The sequence below is a fragment of the Heterocephalus glaber genome, unplaced genomic scaffold (genome assembly GCF_053883595.1).
Source record: "Heterocephalus glaber isolate CG9 unplaced genomic scaffold, H.glaber_assembly_v1.0 deba00001523, whole genome shotgun sequence".
NCBI lineage: Eukaryota > Metazoa > Chordata > Mammalia > Rodentia > Bathyergidae > Heterocephalus > Heterocephalus glaber.
The window spans coordinates 19,082,487-19,105,749 of NW_028258327.1; the positions used below are offsets into that span (position 1 = coordinate 19,082,487).

At 36.5% G+C, this 23,263-nt stretch overlaps 1 pseudogene; it reads right to left on the reverse strand.

Annotated features, from left to right (window-relative positions):
* Positions 1-333: 333 nt before the first annotated feature.
* On the reverse strand, positions 334-1,035 carry LOC101697557 (S-phase kinase-associated protein 1 pseudogene; annotated as a pseudogene).
* Positions 1,036-23,263: the final 22,228 nt, after the last annotated feature.

Sequence of the window (23,263 nt, forward strand, 5' to 3'; positions counted from 1 at the left end):
AAGACCTCAGGTCCAACTAAGGTAGCCCTGCTACATACAGGCCTGTGTATAACAGTGATACTGCTTTACTCTTGAGGCTGAAAGACATCCTAAATAACCCTACTTGGAACAGTTATTTCAAGTAGCCTTTTTCCAGTTTCCAGCTTTGAATAAAGATAATATTTTGTTAATTCTCTTCCAGAAAATTTTTTGCATGTTGTTTTATTTACAATGCCAACTTTTAAAAGCTCACTAATGTCAACTGGACAATAAACTAGGAAGAAATCACTTTATAAAAAGAGGAAAAGCTCAAAATGTCAACTTTCTGCAGAGAACCCACAGTTCTGCTTTATTCAGAATATTTGCTCAGACTAGAAGAAATTCAGCCATTGGTTTGGAATCTGTACTGAAACTGCACATGCAATGAGAACAATATTATGCTAGTACAACTGATTTGCTGCTGCATTTGTCTACTGTTTGTCTAGTATTAACAATTATAAACAGAGCCGTGCAACTAGTATTTGGAACAATCCTTATAGTGTTACGGTGTTAGGCACAACGTTTCACTTCTCTTCACACTACTGGTTCTCCTTGGATACCTGGGCTTCCTCCTCTTCAGTAAAGTCATTTTTGATATTGAAGATCTTAAAAAACTCCTCAGGAGTTTTCCCCTTAATTATATTGGCAACAGTCTTACATGTAACATCAAGCAAACCTTTGATGTCTAGGTAGTTTGCTGCCAGAGTAAGTTCAAAAAGGGTTCCTTGGTCAACTTTCAGGAATTCTTGGTCCCAAACAGGGATATCATCTGTTTGCTTTTCTTTGTTCTCATCATCCTCAGGAGGAGTAAGGTCATTCTTGTGGTGGGTGCACCACCGAATGACCTTTTTTTAATATTGCTGCATTAACATTTGGTAGAGGAACTGGGTCATCATCTCTTTCATCATCCATTCCCAAATCTTCCAACATGGTCTTGATTGTCACAGACTGTTTGACAATTTCAGCATCAACTTCAAATATCTCTCCATCATAACTCTGCAACTTAATTGAAGGCATGGTGCAAGAGAAATCACCCAGACAACCTACAATATGGGGAAAAAATTTTTAGCAGCTGTACCTCAGTCAAAGGACTACTATCTAGAATATATAAAGAATTGAAAAAATCAACCCCCCCAAATTAAAAAACCCAATTCAAAATGGACATCTGAAATGAACAGAAATTTCTCAGACAAAGAAGTAAAAACAACAGATAAATATACAGAAAAATGTTCAACATCACTGGTCATTAGAGAGATGCACATGAAAAAACACTGAAATTCTACCTCACCCCAGAAAGAATGGCTGCTATCAAGAAATCAACCAATAACAAATGCTGGAGGGGGTGTGGAGAGAAAGGAACCCTTCTCCATTGTTGGTGCAAGTGCAGGCTGGTGCGACCACTATTGAAATCAGTGTGGAGATACCTCAAAGAAGTAGGACTAGAGGTACCATTTGACTCTGCTATTCCCCTGCTGGGTACTTCCCAAAAGAATTAAAAGAATCATACCACAGAGATATATGTGCATCCATGTTTATAGTGGCACACTTTGTAATAGCTAAAGCTTGGAAACAGACCAAATGCCCATCAACTGGAAAGTGGATAAAGAAGATGTGGTTTTTAAAAAATATAAAATGGAGTACTACTCAGGCATAAAGAATGACAAACTAGAGACATTTATTGCTAAATGGCCATATTCTTAAGTGAAATAAATAGGACACACATGTGTAAATACTGAATAGTTTCTCTGGTGTGAGAAACTGAAAGTGTAAATAAGAATTAAAATGATTAAAATAAGTAATTGATAATTTGAAATAGAAAGAAAAGGTCCCAAGGGCTAGAGGAAGTGGGAGGGGAAGGGGAAAGGAAAGAAGGGAAAGGAAAAATTATAAGAAAAGGAAAAAAAGAAAACAGTCTTTGTAAATAGGGAAGCATGGAGGGGGTGAAGGGAGGACAGGAAATGGGGAAAAAATAAGAGCCGAGATATGTCATGTATAGATACAAGTACCCAATGATAAATGTAAATGTGTTGTATACTTAAAATGTACCAATAAAAAAATTTAAGGAAAAAACCCCATAAGGAAGCATAATAAAAGGTAATTAGTGAAATAGAATACAAAACTAAATAAAAAATAATGGAGAAACTAGTTGAAACAAAACTTGATTTTTTAAAAAAGATGAACAAAATTGTAAACTTGTGACTAGAGTGACAGAGAAAATCAGGGAGAAGACACAACTAACTAAAATCAGGAATGAAAAGGAGGACACCATTAATGGTGCTATAGAAATTAAAATGACTGTAGCAGAATATTATAAACTATTTTATGTCAATAAATTAGACAAGTTAGATGAAATGGATAGTTTGCTAGGAGAATACAGTTTACCAAAACTGATGCAAGAAGTAGAAAATATAAATAAACATGAGAAAAGATTTAGTCAATAACTAACTCTTTCCACATTGAAAAATTTAAATTTAAAAAAGGACAGAAATAGACATTTCATGTTTTGGTTTCGAAGACTTTTTTTGTTATTATTGCTTTTTTGGGGGCAGGATTTCTCTGTGCAGTTCAGGCAGGCCTTGAAGTCATTTTCTTGTCCAGGCTGGCCTTAAACTCACAGTGATACTCCTGCCTCAGCCTCGCAAATGCTGGTAATATAGGTGTGAGCCATTATGCTCAGCTTGGAAGATTCATTATTAACATGGATGTTCCCTCCAAATTGATCTATAAAACAAACACAATACCCTTAAAAATATCAGTAGGCTTTAATTGCAGAAATCAATTACCTAGTTGTATTTTTTTTGATGTGACAACTTTGCTAGCTTCTAGTCCTCAGCTATTCAAACACTAATTTAGGTGTTGCTGTGAAGAAAGTTTGCAGATGGAAGCAATGTCCACAATTATTAAGTTGAAGAGAGATTATGGTAAAAAGTATTAAAATAGGCTTGATTGAACCAGCTGGAAGATATTAAAACCAGGACTTAGGCTTCCCTAAGAAAATAAATTCAGAATTTGGACAACAGCATTAGCCCATGGTCACAAGTTCTAGCCTGACAATTTGGACTGCTTGCCTATATGTTTCAGAATGGCTTAGAAAGTTCCTACAATCATGTAAAACAATATCTTATAATAAATCTCTTAAGATAGCTCTCTTCTGCTGGTTCTGCTTCTCTTGGTACACAGCATTACCCCCACCAATGGTTCTGTGACTTCAGTTTCTTGTGGTCAACTGCAAACCACAGGTATTAAATGAAAACTCCAGAAACAGTTTGTAAGTTTTAAACAGTTTTTATTAACACACGTTTTTATAATCTATTTTATTATTGGTTATTGTTGTTAATCTCTTACTATGCCTAATGCATAAGTTAAACTTTATCATATGTAGGACAATAGTATATATACATATAAATACAGGATTGAGTACTATCTGTGATTTTAGGTATCCACTTTACAAATATGGGGGACTAGTACTGTAATTGTTATATGATTGATATATGATCATTTATATGGAAATGAAAAGGATCTAGATTAAACAAAATAAGTTAGAATAGAATAAACTTGGAGGACTTACATTACCTAATTTCAAAACTTAATATAAAGCTACAGCAATCATGAAAGTCTGATATCAGACGCCATACCAAGGTCGTGAGTCACACGGAACATGCCGAATCAGCCCGCTGCAGACAGGCAGGTCTGTGGACACCGTACCAAGGTTGTGAGTTGCGCAGAACACCCCGAATCAGCCAGCACCCCAGCAGCAATCCACTGGACACCCCCCACCCCCACTTCTCTGGCCTCTTCTCTGTACAGCCACCTGTTTCCACACTACAAAGACACAGAGGACACTGGACCACTAGACCACTGTACTGGGTAAGTTGGAGTCATCTTCACCTCCCATCAGGACCAGGAATATCTTCAGGGGAAGGGAAGATGGAACCTGCGATACAACTTTGCAGAGTTCAACCCTACAGGAGGACAGGGAGCTCAACTTGGGACTTGCAGGCAGAAATCTGCCTGAATCTCATGGGTCTGTGACTAGCTTGCTGAGACTCATTGACTTATATATGCACATTGCTACCCATGTTGTCTACTGTGACAACAGAGACATACCCTGAAAGAGGCCCTTCATCTTCATGGTTATTTTTTATTCCTCAAATTAGTGTTATTAGTTTGCTTTTTTCTCTTTTCTTTTGCCCCTCTTCTCTTTAATTTTTTTCCTACTCTTTGCAAATATTTGTTTTTCTCTCCTTTTTTCCCTTTTCTTTGCTTCTTTCTTTTCTCTTTCCTTTCTCTCTCTCATACACTCACTCTCTTGCTCTCCCACATTGTCCATCTTCCCTTTTTTGTCCCTGTTTTGGTCCTCATTTGGAGTTCTTCTTTATTTTCCTATTATTCTCTTTTTCCTTCTCACCTGTGTCCTCTGGCCACACTGCTAACCTTCCCCTATCCTTCTTCCCATCTGTCCCTCCCTCCCCAACCCCTTCTAACTCCCCATCCCAAAGGGTAAAGCTGTTATATCGAAGAGTTTATTTATTATATGTTGGGTTGGTCCTTGATCTTGATTTAATTCACACAGCTAAAGGTAATAGATTAATAACTACCACAAAATGTCATTTTCAAAGATGTACTTGATGCAATGGTGTTGCTGATTGTATCACTTGAGCTAAGGTGTTGTTATTGATCTAGTCAATGAACCTTCCTAGTATAAGGTAAATGAGATAGCCTTAGAGTCATTAGAGACTCAAAACTTAAAGACCAGCTATATCTGGAAGACACTTCTGAGAAGCAACCATTCCATAAGGGTTCTAATTACAAGCAATAAAGATACCTACAATAAGCAATTTCAAACTATCAACCCAGGAGTTAAACCAAGGACAGTACCAAAAACAAAAATGAGAAGACATTTAAGCAAGGCACAAACTCAGACTTCCACCCCACCAAGGGTAAATCCTGGGGGAAATGAGATGGAAAAGTCCCATAACCAACCACCTGGATACCCTGAACTGATAGCACAGGAAGTAACAAAAGAGATGAATGAGGCTCTAGAAAAATTCAAAGCAGAAATAATCTCCCAGATATCCTCAGAGATGGTGAGCAGAGTAAAAGATATGATTAGAGGATCTAGAACAAAAACAGATAAAAAAAGTAGATGAGCTCAGAAACATGCTGGAAGCTATGAATGCCCAGCATAAGAAAGAAATGGAATCCATGAAACAGATTCAAACAGATACTCAGGATATCAAAAACTCTATTGAAAGTATCCACAGCAGATTATATAAGATATAGAAGACAGGATCATGGTTAGAGACCATAAAAATAGAGATTTCTTAAAAATAGTAAGGGACCATGAGAAACCAATCCAACAACTGCTAGATGATGCAAAAAAGAATAACATAAGACTGATAGGAGTCCATGAAAAAACAGGAGAAAGCACAATTGACATAAAAAAAACTCTTCACAGAAGTAATAGTGGAAAACTTCCCAGACAGAGGTAGAGAATTGGACATACAGATAAGTGAGGCATATAGAACTCCAACTAGCCATGATAAAAAAAAAAATCTACACCTAGACATATAATAGTCAAGATCCCAGAAACCCAACAGAAAAACAAAATCCTATGAGCAGTTAGAGAAAAGAAACAAATCACCTACAAAGGAAAGCCCATCAGAATCACAGCAGATTTCTCAACACAAATCCTGAAATCAAGGAGAGCATGGAGTGAAGTATTTCAAGCCCTAAAAGAAAATAACTTCCAAGCTAGACTGTTGTATCTGGCAAAATTATTTTTCAAAATCGGTGGGGAAATTAGATACTTCCACAACAAAGAACACCTGAGAAATTTCATGAACACCAAACCAGCACTACAAGAAATTCTAAACAATGTCCTAGAAAAAAGCAATGAAGGCCACAGCTCCATGAGGCCCAACAGAGGGAAGGCACCAGACAAGGTAAGACACTAAAGGGAAAGGGGGAAAAATAAGAAATGAAAGAGCCAACAAAAGTAAAATAGCATGAAAAGGATAAATCAATACCTATCAATTATAACCCTCAATGTTAATGGCCTCAACTCACCAATCAAAAGAAATAGACTGACAGAATGGATTAAAAAGGAAAATGCAACAATATGTTGTATACAAGAAACACACCTAACTCAAAAAGAAATTCATAGATTGAAAGTAAAAGGATGGAAAAAAGTTCTCCATGCCACAGGAACCCAGAAGAAAGCAGGGGTAGCCATCTTATTTGCAGACAAAGTAGATTTCAAACAGAAACTAATTAAGAGAGACGAAAATGGTCACTACATCCTTGTGAAGGGAACAATCCAAAAGGAAGAGATGACAATCCTAAATATATATGCACCAAATATGAATGCCCCCAACTATATAAAACAAATATTAATGGACATGGAAAACCAAATGAACACTAACATAGTTGTAGTAGGGGGCCTCAATACCCCACTATCACAAAAAGACAGATCATCTAGACAAAAAGTTAACAAGGAAATTATAGAACTGAACCAAGCTATTGAACAAATGGACTTAATATATGTTTACAGAGTATTCCACCCCACAAAATCAGAATACACATTCTTTTCAGCTGCACATCGGTCACTCTCCAGAATAGATCACATACAAGCTCATAGAACATGTCTAAGTAAATGTAAAAGAATTGAAGTTACCCCCTGTATTTTATCAGACCATAGTGCAATAAAATTGGAGATCAATAACATAAGAAACCGCAAAACCCAACAAACACATGGAAACTGAATAACACCCTCTTGAAAAACCAATGGGTCACAGAAGTAATTAAAGAAGAAATTAAACAGTTTCTACAAGTAAATGACAATGCCAGTACAACATACAGGAATCTATGTGACACAATGAGAGCAGTTCTACACAGGATATTCATAGCAGTGAATGCCCATATTACGAAAACAGAGAAAACTCAGATAAATAACCTAATGCAGAACCTCAAGCTCCTAGAAAAAGAAGAGCATAATGAGTCCAAAGCTCATACAAGAGAGGAAATTATAAAGATCAGGGCCGAAATCAATGCAATGGAGACTAAGAGAACAATACAAAAAAAAAAAATCAATGAATCAAAGAGTTGATTTTTTGAAAGAATAAATAAAATCAATAAACCCTTAGCCAATCTTATCAAAAAAAGGAAAGAAAAGGCACAAACACATGCAATTAAGAATGAAAAAGGTGAAGTCACAACAGATCCAACAGAAATCCAGGGGATCATCAATACCTACTTTGAGAACCTCTACTCCAATAAAATGGAAAACACAGAAGAAATGGGCAGTTTCCTAGATACATGCAAATTGCCAAAGTTAAATGAAGAAGATATAGAAATTCTAAACACCCCAATTACAATGAGTGAAATTGAAAATGTAATAAAATGTTCACCAACAAAGAAAAGCCCAAGTCCTGATGGCTTCACTGCTGAATTTTACAAGACAGTTAAAGAAGAACTATCACCATTACTCTTTAAACTCATCAAGGAAATTGAAAGGGAAGCAATACTTCCAAATTCTTTCCTGGAAGCAAGTGTTACTTTGATTCCAAAACCAGGGAAAGACCCAACCCAAAAAGAGAACTACAGGCCAATCTGCCTCATGAACATAGATGCAAAAATCCTTAACAAGATACTGGCAAACAGAATACAGAGGGTCATCAAGATGATCATACACCCTGACCAAGTCAGATTTATCCCAGGGATGCAACAATGGTTCAACATTTGTAAATCAATAAATGTAATATACCACATTAACAGAGCCAAGGACAAAAACCATATGATCATCTCAATAGATGCAGAAAAAGCATTCGACAAAATACAGCACCCATTCATGATAAAAACCCTACAGAAAATTGGAATAGAAGGTCTTTATCTTAACCCAATTATGGCTATCTATGTAAAACCAACAGCCAACATCATGCTAAATGGTCAAAAACTAAAAATGTTCATGCTAAAATCAGGACCAAGTCAAGGATGCCCACTATCACCACTCCTGTTCAATATTGTTCTGGAAACATTAGCCACAGTAATTCAGAAAGAGAAAGAAATGAAAAGAATAAAGATAGGAAAAGAAGAAGTTAAACTGTCACTATTTGCTGATGATATGACACTTTACACAGAAGACAGAAAAAACTCTGCAAGGCTTCTAGACTTAATTGATAGATTCAGTAGAGTAGCTGGATACAAGGTCAACACTCAAAAAACAATAGCCTTCTTGTACACAAATAACGGATTCACTGAGAGAGAAATTAGGGAAACAATATCTTTTACAATAGCATCCAAAAAAAATGAAATATCTAGGAATCAATTTAATGAAGCAAAAGACATCTACATTGAAAACTATAGCACTCTGAAAAAAAGAGATTGAAGAGGATAGAAGAAAATGGAAAGACATCACTTGCTCCTGGGTAGGAAGAACCAATATAGTGAAAATGGCCATACTTCCACAACTACTATATAGATCCAATGCAATGCTGATTGAAATGCCAAGAGTATACTTCACAGAACTAGAGAAAACAATCCAAAAATTCATTTGCAACCATAAGAGACCTAGAATAGCTAAAACAATTCTAAGCAACAGAGACATGGCAGAGGGTATCACAATCCCCAACTTGAAACTATACTACAAAGCTACTATGATAAAATCAGCATGGTACTGGCAAAGGAACAGACCTGAGGATCAGTGAAATAGATTAGATGATGCAGAAACAACTCCAGACATGCTCAGTCACCTCATCTTTGACAAAGGCACCAACCACCATCATTGGAGGAAAGATAGCCTATTTAATAAACGGTGTTGCAAAAACTGGATTTCAACCTGCTGAAGATTAAAACTAGACCCATACCTATCACCATGCACTAAACTAAGATCGAAGTGGATTAAAGATATAAACATTAAGAGAGAAACACTAAACTTGCTGGAAGATAAGTTAGGTAGAACTCCTGAAGACATTGGCATAGGAAAAGACTTCATGAACAAAACCTCAGCAGCACAGGAACTAGCAGAAAGAATCAACAACTGTGATCTCATCTGATTAAAAAGCTTCTGCACTGCAAAAGAAACCCCCAACAAAGCTAACAGACAACCTACAATATGGGAAAAAATTTTTAGCAGCTGTACCTCAGACAAAGGACTACTATCTAGAACATATAAAGAATTGAAAAAAATGAGACCCCCCCCAAATTCAAAGACCCAATTCAAAAATGAGCATCTGAAATGAACAGACATTTCTCAAAGAAGAAAATCAGCAAACAAATATATGAAAAAATGTTCAACATCACTAGTCATTCAAGAGATGCAGATGAAAACAACATTGAGATTCCACCTCACCCCAGAAAGAATGGCTGCTATCAAGAAATCAACAAATAACAAATACTGGCAGGGTTGTGGGGAGAAAGGAACCCTTCTCTGTTGTTGGTGGGAGTGTAGACTGGTGCAACCACTGTGGAAGTCAGTATGGAGGTACCTCAAAAAACTAGGACTAGGGGTCCCATTTGACCCAGGTATTCCCCTGCTGGGTATCTTCCCAAAAGAATTAAAAGAAATTATACTACAGTGATATATGTGCAACCATGTTCATAGCAGCACAGTTTGTAATAGCTAAAGCTTGGAAGCAGCCCAAGTGCCCATCAACTGGAGACTGGATAAAGAAAATGTGGGTTTAAAAAAAAAAATTAAATGGAGTACTACTGAGCCATAAAAAATGAAAAACTAGAGTCATTTATAGCTAAATGGATGCATATCGAGGCCATACTCTTAAGTGAAATAAATCAGACACACATGTGTAAATACCGAATAGTTTCTCTGGTGTGAGAAACTGAAAGTGTAAATAAGGACTAAATGTATAATAGGTAATGTGAAATGGGAAGGAAAGGGGCAAAGGGGAAGGAAGTGGGAGGGCTAGGGGAAAGGATAGAAGGGAATGGAATTAATATGAGAAAATGGAAAAATAGGAACAAAATCTTTGTAAATAGGGAGGATATGTGTAAATACCGAATAGCTTCAGTGTGAGAAACTGATAGTGTAAACAAGGGTTAAAATGATTAAAATGAATAATTGATAATTTGAAATAGGAAAAAAGGTCCAAAGACGAAGGAGTGAAGGGAGGGGAAGGGGAAAGGGAAACAGTGAAAGGAAAAACTATGAGAAAAGAAAAAAAATGGAAATGAAATCTATATAAATAGGGAAGGGCAGAGTGGGTGAATGGTGCACAGGTAATGAGGAAAAAAATAAGAACCAAGATATATCATGTACAGGTACAAACACCCAATGATAAATGTAAATGCATTGTATACCTAAAATGTACCAATAAAAGAACAACAACAAAAAAAGAAAGTCTGATATTGGTGTAAGGATAGGTATATCGATCAATGAGACAAAATTAAGGATCAAATACTAGTACTTATTTTAATAATATATAATACCACATTTTAAGGTATACAATATAATGACATTCTTATTGGAAATTTGCACCTTTACATAATCTCTCTTGGTTCTTATTTTTCTCCCTTCCTCTGCCCTCCCTTCAACCCCTCTGTCCCTCCCTATTTACAGAGACTTCATTTCCATTTTTTCATTTTCTTATATTAATTCCATTCCCTTCTTTCCTTTCCCCTACCCCTCCTACTTCCCCTTCCCTTTTGGCTCTTTTCTTCCTATTTTGCATGATCTCTTATAACTTTTAGTACTTATTTACACTTTCAGTTTCTCACACTAGAGAAACTATTTGGTATTTACATGTGTATGTCCTATTTATTTCACTTAAGAGTATCAACTCAATGTGCAGCCATTTAGCTATAATTGTCTCTAATTTTTCATTTTTTATGGCTGAGTAGTACTCTATTTTATTTTTTTAAAAAAACACATTTTCTTTATCTAGTGTCCAGTTGATAGGCAACTGGGCTGCTTCTAAGTTTTAGCTATTACAAATTGTGCTGCTCCAATGAACATGGGTGCACATATATCACTGTGGTATGGTTCTTTTAATTCTTTTGGGAAGATACCCAGTAAGGGAATACCTGGGTCAAATGGGACTTCCAGTCCTAGTTCTTTGAGGTATCTTCATAGTGATTTCTACAGTGGTTGCACCAGTCTACACTCCCACCAGCAGTGGAGCAGTGTTCCTCTTTCCTCACAACCCCGCCAGCTTTTGTTATTGGTTGATTTCATGATAGCAGCCATTTTTTTCTGGGCTGAAGTGGAATCTCAGCGTTGTTTTTTGTTTTTTGTTTTTTTCTATTAAATTCTTTTATTGGTACATTGTAGGTATACAACACAATTACATTTCTGATTAGGAATTGTACCTTTACATAATGCATCTTGGTTCTTATTTTTTCCCCATTCCTAGCCCTCCCTTCATGCCCTCCACCCTTCCCTATGTACAAAGACTTTATTTCCATTTCTCATCATTTTTCCTTTCCCTTCTTTCCTTTCCCCTGCCCCTCACACTACCCCTACCACTTTGGACCTTTTCTTCCTATTTTGCATTATGATTATTCATTCTAATCATTGGTACATTTTAGGTATACAATATAATGACATTCATCATTGGAAATTTGCACCTTTACATAGTCTCTCTTGGTTCTTATTTTTCACCCTTGCCCAGCCCTCCCTTCAACCCCTCCAGTCCACCCTATTTACAAAGATTTTGTTCCTATTTTTCCATTTTTCCATATAAATTCCATTCCCTTCTTTTCTTTCCCCTAGCCCTCCCACTTCCTTCCCCTTTGCCCCTTTCCTTCCTATTTCACATTATCTATTATACATTTAGTCCTTATTTACACTTTCAGTTTCTCACACTAGAGAAATTATTCGGTAATTACACATCTGTGTCCTATTTATTTCACTTAAGAGTATTGCCTCAATGTGCATCCACTTAGCTATAAATGTCTCTAATTTCTCATTTTTTATGGCTGAGTAGTACTCCATTTTTATAAAAAAACCACATTTTCTTGATCCAGTCTCCAGTTGATGGGCATTTGGGCCATTTCCAAGTTTTAACTATTACAAACTGTGCTGCTATGAACATGGGTGCACATATATCACTGTGGTATGATTCTTTTAATTCTTTGGGGAAGATCCACAGCAGTGGAATAGTCTTCCAGTCCTAGTTCTTTGAGGTATCTCCATACTGATTTCCACAGTGGTTGCACCAGTCTACATTCCCACCAGCAGTGGAGCAGGGTTCCTCTTTCCCCACAGCCCTGCCAGCATTTGTTCTTGGTTGATTTCATGATAGCAGCCATTCTTTCTGGAGTGAAGTGGAATCTCAGCATTGTTTTCATTTGCATCTCTCAAATGACCAGTGATGTTGAACATTTTTTCATGTATTTATTTGCTATTTCTACTTCTTTGTGTGAGAAATGTCTGTTCATTTCAGATGCCCATTTTTGGATTGGGTCTTTAAATTTGGAAGGTCTCATCTTTTTAAGTTCTTTATAGATTCGAGATAGTAGACCTTTGTCTGAGGAACAGCAAGTGAAGATTTTTTCCCACATTGTGGGTTGTCTCTTCACACTGCTGGGAGTTTCTCTTGCTGTGCAGAAGCTTTTTAATAAGAAGAGATCCCACTTGTTGATTGTTTGTGCTAGTTCACAGGCAACTGAGGGTTTTTTCATATAATTTTTCCTACACCAATGTCTTCAAGAGTTCTAAATAACCTCTGTTCTAGCCAGTTCAGTGTTTCTATTTTAATATTTAGATCTTTAATCCATTTTGATTTTAGTTTAGTGCATGGTGAGAGATACAGGTCTAGTTTTAATCTTTGGCATGTTGAAGCCCAATTTTTCCAGCACCATTTATTAAAGAGGCTATCTTTCCCCCAGTGAGGATGTTTGGCTCCTTTATTGAAGGTGATATGGCTGAGTGTGTCTGGCATTGTTTCTGCATCTTCTAATCTATTCCACTGGTCCTCAAGTCTGTTTCTTTGCCAGTACCATGCTGTTTTCATCACAGTAGCTTTGTAGTATAGTTGCAGGTTGGGGATTGTGATACCCCCTGCCATGTCTCTGTTACCTAGAATTGCTTTTGCTATTCTGAGTCTCTTCTTGTTCCAAATGAATTTTGGGATTGTTTCCTCAAGGTCCATGAAGTATGCTGCCAGGATCTCAATTGGAATTGCATTAAGTCTATATAGCAATTTTGGAAGTATGGCCATTTTCACTATATTAATCCTTCCTACCCAGGAGCAGGGGATGTCTGTCCATTTTCTGATATCATCTTCAATCTCTCTTTTCAGAGTGCCATAATTTTCACAGAAGAGGTCTTTGATTTCTTTTGTTAGCATGATTCCTAGGTATTTCAGTTCTTTGGATGCTATTGTGAAAGGAATTATTTGCCCTATTTCTCTCTCAGTGAGTCTGTCATTGGTATAGAGGAAAGTTATTGATTTTGTGTGTTGACCTTGTAACCAGCTACTTGACTGAATTTGGTTATTAAGTCTAGAAGACTTTTGGTGGAGTTCTTGGGGTCTTCAGTGTGGAGCATCATGTCATCTGCAAATAATGACAATTTGACTTCTTCATTTCCTATCTTTATTCCTTTTATTTCTTTCTCTTGTCTAATTGCTGTGGCTAATGTTTCCAGAACTATATTGAACAAGAGTGGTGATAGTGGACATCCTTGTCTTGTTCCTGATTTTAGTAGGAAGGATTTCAGTTTTTGAACATTTAGTATAATATTGGCTCTTGGTTTGTCATATATGGCTTCTATCAGTTTGAGATAGAGACCATCTAGTCCAATTTTTTGCAGGCTTTTTATCATGAATGCATGCTGGATTTTGTCAAATGCTTTTTCTGCATCTATGGAGATAATCATATGGTTTTTGTCCTTGGCTCTATTGATATAGTGTATTACATTGATTGATTTTCATATATTGAACCATCCCTGCATCCCTGGGATGAATCCCACTTGATCAGGGTGTATGATCTTCTTGATGATCCTCTGCATTCTGTTTGCCATTATCTTATTAAGGATTTTTGCATCTATGTTCATTAGTGAGATTGGCCTATAGTTCTCTTTTTCAGTTGGGTCTTTCTCTGCTTTGGGGATCAAGGTGATGCTTGCTTCCAGGAATGAATTTGGGAGTATTGCTTCCCTTTCAATTTCATTGAAGAGTTTAAACAGTAGTGGTAGCAGTTTCTCTCTAAATGTCTTGTAGAATTCAGCAGTGAAGCCATCAGGACCTGGGCTTTTCTTATTTTGTAAGCTTTTAATTACATTTTTAATTTCATTGGTTGATATTGGGTTGTTTAGAATTTTTAGGTCTTCTTTGTTCAACTTTGGTAATTCATACATATCTAGGAATCTTTCATTTTCTTCTGTGTTGTCCATCTTATTGGCGTATAGGTTCTGGAAGTAGGTATTGATGATCCTCTGGATTTCTGCTGGGTCTGTTGTCATTTCACCCTTTTCATTCCTAATTGCATGGATTTGGGCCTTTTCTTTCTTTTTTCTGACAAGGTTGGCTAAAGGTTTGTCAATTTTGTTGATTCTTTCGAAGAACCAACTCTTGGCTTCATTGATTTTTTTGTATCGTTCTCTTACTCTCCATTGCATTGATTTCTCCTCTGATCTTTATAATTTCCTCCCTTGTATGATCAGCATTGTTTTTATTTGCATCTCTCAAATGACCAGTGATGTTGAACATTTTTTCATATGTTTATTTGCTACTCCTACTTCTTTGTCTGTGAAATGTCTGTTCATTTCAGATGCCCATTTTTGGATTGGGTCTTTAATTCAGGAGGTGTGATTTTTTAAAAATTCTTTATAGATTCTAGGTAGTAGACCTTTGTCTGAGGAACAGCAGGTGGAGATTTTTTCCCACATTTTGGGTTGTCTCTTCACACTACTGGTGGTTTCTCTTGCTGTGCAGAAACTTTTTTAATGAGAAGAGATCCCACTTGTTGATTGTTTGTGCTAGTTCACAGGCAACTGAGGTTTTGTTCATAAAATCTTTTCCTACACCAATGTCTTCAAGAGTTCTATCTAACCTGTGTTCCAGCGGGTTCAGCATTTCTGTTTTAATATGTAGATCTTTAATCCATTTTGATTTTAGTTTAGTGCATGGTGAGAGATATAAGTCTAGTTTTAATCTTTGGCAAGTTGAAGCCCAATTTTTCCAGCACCATTTATTAAAGAGGCTATCTTTCCTCCAGTGAGGGTATTTGGCTCCTTTATCGAAGATGAGGTGGCTGAATGTGTCTGGAATTTTTTCTGCATATTTTCATCTGTTCCACTGTTCCTCAGGTCTGTTTCTTTGCCAGTACCATGCTGTTTTTATCACAGTAGCTTTCCAGTACTGTTTCAAGTTGGCGGTTTTATTACCCCCTGCCATGTCTCTGTGGCCTAGCAAATTGCTTTTGCTATTCTGGGTGTCTTCTTGTTCCAAATGAATTTTTGGATTGTTTTCTCAAGGCCAGTGAAGTATGCTGTGGGATTTCAATTGGGATTGCATTGAATGTATATAACAGTTTTGGAAGTATGGCCATTTTCACTATGTTGATTCTTCCTACCCAGAAGAAGGGGATGTCTTCCACTTTCTGATATCATCTTCAGTCTCTCTTTTCAGAGTGCTATAGTTTACAGAAAAGAGGTCTTTGATTTCTTTTGTTAGGTTGATTCCTAGATATTTCAGTTTGTTGGATGCTATTGTGAAAGGAATTGTTTGCCCTATTTCTGTCTTAGTGAGTCTGTTGTTCATGTAGAGGAAAGCTATTGACTTTTATGTGTTGACCTTGTATCTAACTACTTTACTGAATTTTATTATTAAGTCTAGCACACTTTTGGTGGAGTTCTTGGGGTCTTGTATATAGAGTATCATGTCATCTGCAAATAATGACAATTTGACTTCTTCATTTCCTATCTTTATTCCTTTTATTTCTTTCTCTTGTGTAGTTCCTGTGGTTAATGTTTCCAAATCTATATTGAACAAGAGTGGTGATAGTGGGCATTCTTGTGTTGTTCCTGATTTTAGTGTGAAGTATTTCAGTTTTTGAACATTTAGTATGATATTGGCTCTTGGTTTGTCATAGATGGCTTTTATCAGATTGAGGTAGAGACTGTCTGTTCCACTTTTTTGTAGGGTTTTTACTATAAATGCTTGTTGGATTTTCTCAAATGCTTTTTCTGCATCTATTGAGAAGATCATATGGTTTTTGTCCTTGGCTCTATTGATATAGTGTATTACATTGATTGATTTGCCTATGTTGAACCATCCCTGCATCCCTGGGATGAATCTCACTTGGTCAAGGTGTATGATCTTCTTATTTGCCAGTACCTTATTAAGGATTTTTGCATTTATGTTCATTAGTGAGATTGGCCTATAGTTCTCTTTTTCAGTTGGGACTTTCTCTGCTTTGGGGATCAAGTGATGTTTGCTTCCAGGAATGGATTCGGGAGTATTGCTTCTCTTTCCATTTGACTGAAGAGTTTAAACAGTAGTGGCAGTATTTCCTATCTATATGTCTTGTAGAATTCAGCAGTGAAGCCATCAGGACCTGGGCTTTTCTTATTTTGTAAGCTTTTAATTACATTTTTAATTTCATTGGTTGATATTGGGTTGTTTAGAATTTTTAGGTCTTCTTTGTTCAACTTTGGTAATTCATACATATCTAGGAATCTTTCATTTTCTTCTGTGTTGTCCATGTTATTGGTAGATAGGTATAAATCTCAAAGTAGGTATTGATCTCAAAGCAGGTATTGATGATCCTCTGGATTTATGCTGGTTCCATTGTAATTTCATCCTTTTCATTTCTAATTGTATGGATTTGGGCCTTTTCTTTCCTTTTTCTGATAAGGTTGGCTAACGGTTTGTCAATTTTGTTTATTCTTTCAAAGAACCAATTCTTGGCTTCATTGATTTTTTGTATAATTTTGTAGTCTTTATTGCATTGATTTCTGCTCCGATCTTTATAATTTCCTCCCTTGTATGAGCTTTGGGTTTGTCCTGCTCTTCTTTTTCAAGAAGCTTGAGTTTCAGCATCAGGTTATTTAATTGGGTTCACTCTGTTTTTCTAATATGTGTATTCATGCTGTGCATTTCTCTCATAAGACTGCTTTCATTGTGTCCCATAGATTCTGATATGTTGTATTGTCATTGTCATTTAATTGAAGGAATTGTCTGTCTTCTTCTTTAATTTCCTCAATGACCCATTGGTTATTCAAAAGTGTGTTGTTCAATTTGCATGTGTTTATGAAATTCTTATGGTTTATTTTGCTATTGATCTCCAATTTCATGTCACTATGTCTGATAATATACAGGGGATAAGTTCAATTCCTTTGCACTTACACATGTTCTCTGAGTGAGTATGTGGTCTATTTTGGAGAACAATCTGTGTACAGCTGAAAAGAATGTATATTCTAATTTTTTGGGGTGGAACACTCCATAAACATCTGTTAAGTTCATTTGTTCAAGAGTTTGATTGAATTCTAGTATTTCATTGTTTATTTTTTGTCTAGTTGATCTGTCTATTTGTGACAGTGGGGTATTGACATTCCCCACTACTATTGTATAAGTACTTTTTTGATTTTTCATGTCCATTAGTATTTGTTTTATGTAGTTGGGTACACTAGTGTTTGGTGCATATATATTTATGATTGTCATATGTTCCTCTTGGTTTGTTCCCTTTACAAGGATGTAATGTCCTTCTTTGTTTCTCTTAATCAGTGTTTGTTTGAAGTCTACTTGATCTGCAAAGAGGATAGTCCTGCTTTTTTGGGGGTTCCTGTTGCATGGAGTATTGTTTTCCACCCTTTAACTTTCAGTCTTTGAGTTTCTTTTTGAATTAAATGTGTTTCCTGTATGCAGCATATTGTTAGATCTTGCTTCTTGACCCATTCTGCCAGTCTATTTCTTTTGATTGGTGAATTGAGACCTTTAATATTCATGGTTACAACTGATATGCATTATCTTTTCATTGTCATGAATTTCTTTTTGTTGGATTCTCCCCATTTGCATTTAATTTCTTGTCATGCCTGATGGATTCATTCTGCTGGGCTTCCTTAAATTGTGATCCTTGTTGTCTTTTCCTAGGATATTGTCTAAAATTTTTTGAAGTGCTTGTTTGGTATTCATGAAGTTCCTAAGGTGCTCTTTGTCATGAAAGAAACTTATTTCTCCATCAATTTTGAAAGATAATTTTGCAGGGTACATCAGTCTGGGTTGGATGCTGTTTTCCTTTGGGGCTTAAAATACATCACTCCAAGCTCTTCTTGCCTCGAGGGTTTTTGGGTTGAGAAGTCTGCTCTGATTCTGATGGGCTTTCCTTTATATGTGATTTGTTTCTTTTCTCTAACTGCTTGTAGAATGTTTTTTTCAAAATGTATTTATCTATTTAGGGTTTTTGTTTTTGATACCTGGGATTGAACTTGGGTCCTTGTGCTTGCGAGGCAGGCAGCAGAACCACTGAGCTAAATCCCTGGCCTGCTTGTAGAATTTTGTTCTTCTGTTGGGTTTCTGGAATCTTAACTAATATATGCCTATGTGTCAATTTTTTTTGATCACAGCTACTTGGAGTCCTATACGCCTCATTTACCTGTATGTGAAGTTCTTTTCCCTTGCTTGGGAAGTTTTCTGCCATTATTTCTGTGAAAAGTTTTTTTTTAATATCATCTGCATTCTCTCCTGTATCTGCATTGACTCTGATCAGTCTTCTGTTATTCTTCTTTGCATCGTCTAGCAGCTGCTGGATTGATGTCTCTTGGTCCCTTACTATTGTAAAGAAATTTTTCCTTTCCTGGTTACTAGTTGCAATCTTATCTTCTATATCTGAAATTCTGTCCTCACATTGGTTCATTCTGTTGCATAAACTTTCAATGGAGTTTTTGTTCTCCTGGAAATCTTTTTGTATTGTTTTATGGATTCCATTTGTTTTCTATGTTGGGATTTCATCACGTTCCTCAGCTCCTCTATTATTTTATCTGTGTCCTCTCTAGATTTATTAATCATGTCTTGCCCTATGGGCACAACCCCTGCTGTTACATGAGAAATTATTTCTGATTTCGTTTTTTCCAGATCCTCTTTTGTTGCCATTTCAGGTAGTCCAGGTGGTTGGGTATCAGATTTTTCTATTTTGTTTCTCTTTGGGGTTGCTTTAGGTGATCTGGAAGTCTGGTTTGGGACTTTAAATGTCTTCTCATTTCAATTGGTGGGACAGGTGTGTGCTGCTGACTCTAAGGCTCACCTCCTTGGTGCTTGAGGTGGCTCTGGTCCTCTGGGCTGAGGGCAGTTGTATGGTTCCCCAGAAGGCTCACCTTTTCTGTGCTGGGGGTGGTGGTAAGGCAGCCTGGAAGGCTCCTCCTTGGCTCTGGGGGAAGCTGTTGTGGTGAAGGAATTTTAATTGGAAATAGATTATCAGTGCTCTCCATCCTCCATTGTCACCCCAGATGCCAACTGGGAGTTCTCCTGGAGCATTGCTGAGGTGTATCAATGGGAGCCTTTGGTGAGGAAGTTTGTGAGGCAGGGGTAGTTTGTGGGAGCTCACTCCAAGATTGTTTTAGAACAAGAGGAAGATTTCCAATCTTGACATCAAACTATAATTCTAGGATTTCCTTATATGTTCAGTACGGATGTGGTGGAGACTTCTTTGGTGCAACTTCTCATGCAGCTCCGCAGGTGTGGCTTCTCATCATTCAGTAACTGAGGGCATGCTGAATGTCAGAACCTGTGGTAGGCACCTACTAGTTCTCATATTTGTGGTCAATTGATGATCAGAATGTATGACTACATGGAGACTTGTAAGTAATCATTCATAGCATTATTGTTCATAACAGCCTCAAATGAAAACAGCCAAAATATCCATCAATTGGCAGATGGGTGCACAAAGCTTGACAGACCCTCTGACTGGCATACTATTCAGCAATAAAAAGAAAAGAAATACAGCCACATGGTACAATATATATAAAGCTCCAAAGCATTTTAGTACGTGAGACAAATCAGGCACAAAGACAATAAATTGTATGATTCTATTTAAGTGAAGTATCCACAAAAGGCAAATTTATAGAAACAATGTGAACCAGTTCTTCCTGAGGCTTGGAGAAACACAGTTTCACTGCCAATTGCCTGAAGAAATGGGGTAGAGCTATGGATATGCTCTAAAATTCAGCTGTCATGATGGATGTCAACAATTTCAAAATTATATATTCCCAGTGGATTTTTATGGCATATAAATTATTCTTTAATAAAGTTGTTTAAGAAAAACAAACTGAAAAATCCCAGGGCTTGCCCCAACTGTTATCAAAGGAAAAAAGAAAAAAACAAAAAGCAAATAATAATAACAAAAAATTTCCCACGGAGCAGATTTGAAGTGACCACACAAGACAGAAGTAAAGTCACTTTTGTGCAAATTCCAGCACTTTTTACCTACACATAGAGGTCAATACAGCAATAGCTAGTGTGTGGCCATTTCTAAGAATCTTTCCTTTTTTGTGATATAACTGTATTTTCTCTCAATGCCATGAGAGTATGCAAGCATACATTAAAACGTTGATTCTGGAATAATTACCTTGCAATATAATTTTACAGTTTTCAGCTTAATGAGTCATATACTCCTTTTTGCAAGTTCCAAGTGTAGAAATGTTTAAAAGCAATGCAAAGAATCATAAGCCAGGAGATAAACACAGAAAGTCACAGTTTCAGAGCCTTCAATTAATTACTGCACCAGCTGACTGACTTTTCATGGAAGCAAAACTTCCTAGAACAAACTCAAACCCTTGACTCCAGCCAGTCTCCTCAAAAATGTGGCCCTGATTATCTTCCAGGGAGATAAGGGAATAAAAACAATTTACTATTCATATGAACTATAAAAAATCTAAGACAAAAGAGTAGGAAAACCTATGGCATCAGTCACACTATTTACCAATGACAGATATTTAATTAGTAAATGCAAAAGAGTTTGCTAAGAAGCAAGCATATTAGATGTGAAATCACATTTTGTTTGTTTGCTTAAATTCTTTTATTGGTACATTTTAGGTATACAATACATTTACATTTATCATTGGGTGCTTGTACTTGTACATGATGTATCTTGGTTCTTATTTTTTCCCCATTACCTGTGTGCCCTTCACCCCCTCCACCCTTCCCTATTTACATAGACTTTGTTTCCATTTAGAAGGGAAAGGAAAAATTATGTTTGGTTTTGTTTTTAAGCAGTATCAAGTTATAAAGTTTGAAAGCATAAAATCTGGGTCATAGGATGTGGACAGGAAACTAAGGAGTTCTGTAAAAGCAGCTTCTCTCCTTCCTCCAATAAAGGGGCACTGATTTTTTCATTCACATTCTAATATTTGGAAGCACTTTTCAAACTGTAGCTAGTTATAGCACTACTGTACTTACCATCTGTCTGTTAAATATCCAAATTATGTTATTGTAGTATTTTTTCCTATATTTTGACCCAGGGTTTCTGAGGCAGATCACATTTACAGGCACATGCTCAGACTCTTCCATTTTGCAAATCCCAGTCACACCAGCACCTCTTTCCCACTCCAGGTAACAGTGCTCCGATGTCCCTTGAAGGGAAACAGCAGTTGATGCTGGAAGCTCTTTGGATTCAGAGGCCCACTTGCTGTGATCTCTATGGCAATAGGGCCAGGTGGCCTGCATTTTACACACTTTAGGCAAGCGTGGAGATATTAGATATTCCAGAGGCAGAAGCACTCTCTCATTTTAAATTGTACAGAGAAAATTTGGCCCGGTCTGATACTGAGATTATTGCTTCAATGGCATGAAAAAGAGTCCCTCTGATTTAGATTTTTAAAGTCCTCTTTTGAAATGGTACAGATGAAACTTGCTTATCATTGTACTTACTGAATTTCATTACAGGGTTGTTGTGTTTGTCAATGGGTGGCTGAACACCACGGCTGACTTCCCCAGCTATCAGAGGTGTCCAGCCTGATGCTCTGTCTTTTCCTCTGCCCCATATACATTATCACTGTCCAACCAGAGAGCTACTCTGTGGGCTTTCAGCAACCCCCATACTCAGGTTAAGCCAGTAGAAGCAGTGTGGAACTTGCTGCAGACAGACAATACTCCCCCTTCTCCTGACTGACCTGCCATCACCCTGACAGTATCTTCTAAGCGCTTCATTTCTAAAATGCGTGTGTTGATCTCAAATTTCTAAGTAGCTAAGAAATCCATCTGAGGAGAGCTGTGATGAGCAGGGGATGATATTATCAGGGATAGCAATTCCAGCTCCTGGGTCATTTGTAGGCTGGTTTTACAGCCCAATAGCAGAAATGCAGTCCAATCTTAAGGTCCATTGCTGGGGCTGATACATTGAAATGATGCAGTCTTCTTTTTCAGCTTTTATCAGAGACAAATAGATGACAGTGTCTCAATCTCATCAGCTAAATGAACTTGATCAGAAAGACTCAGTTTTTTAAAAAAAGATAAAGAAAATAGAGAAAAATTTCTTCAATTCAATTTCTTTTAAATGCTAAGTAAAACTCTTGTTCTCATCCTCCAAATGCTGAAAGGTGGCACACCAATTTATTTAAAAAAAGACTGTGATTTTATTTGTTGTCCTCATTAACTCATTAGTTATGTAGGACAACATTTAAAATATGTTCTGGTTGTTTGAAATTTTTGACTCAATTCTTCATTGCTGGCTGTAGATGCAGTGCCCTGTTTGACTTCTGAGCATCACATGATGTATACTGTTTAAGTTCATAAGTTGTATTTGTAGTCAATTTTTATAAGCCATCCATAAATAATTTAAAAGGAAGCATAAAATAATGTGTTGTATAATTCAAAATTATTAAAACAGTAGGTTTTTAATGTTTTCACCACAAAAAATAAGTATCTGGGGTGCTGAGTTGTTAATTAGCTTGATTTGATCATTATATAATATAAATATATATGTAACTATCACATTATAGTCCACAAATGTATAATATATACAAATATTACTTGTCAATTAAAAATAAAAATTTGAAAAAACCATTTTCCTTGTAGAGAACATTTATATATCTATTAATTCAGGGTTACTATTTAAATTGTTTAAAGCTCCATATCCTTATTTATTATCTACTTAACCTGTCAGAAATTGAGGATAATATATAAAAGCTTCCATTATAATTGCTCTGATAACCTCCTTTTCAAAAGGTTTTATTTTGTATATTTTTGGTTACATATGGTACATACATGTATATACATATACATACATATTTTGGTACATCTTACATATTTCATATGGAGATGCTTCAGCATAAAATAATTCTATTTTAGCATAT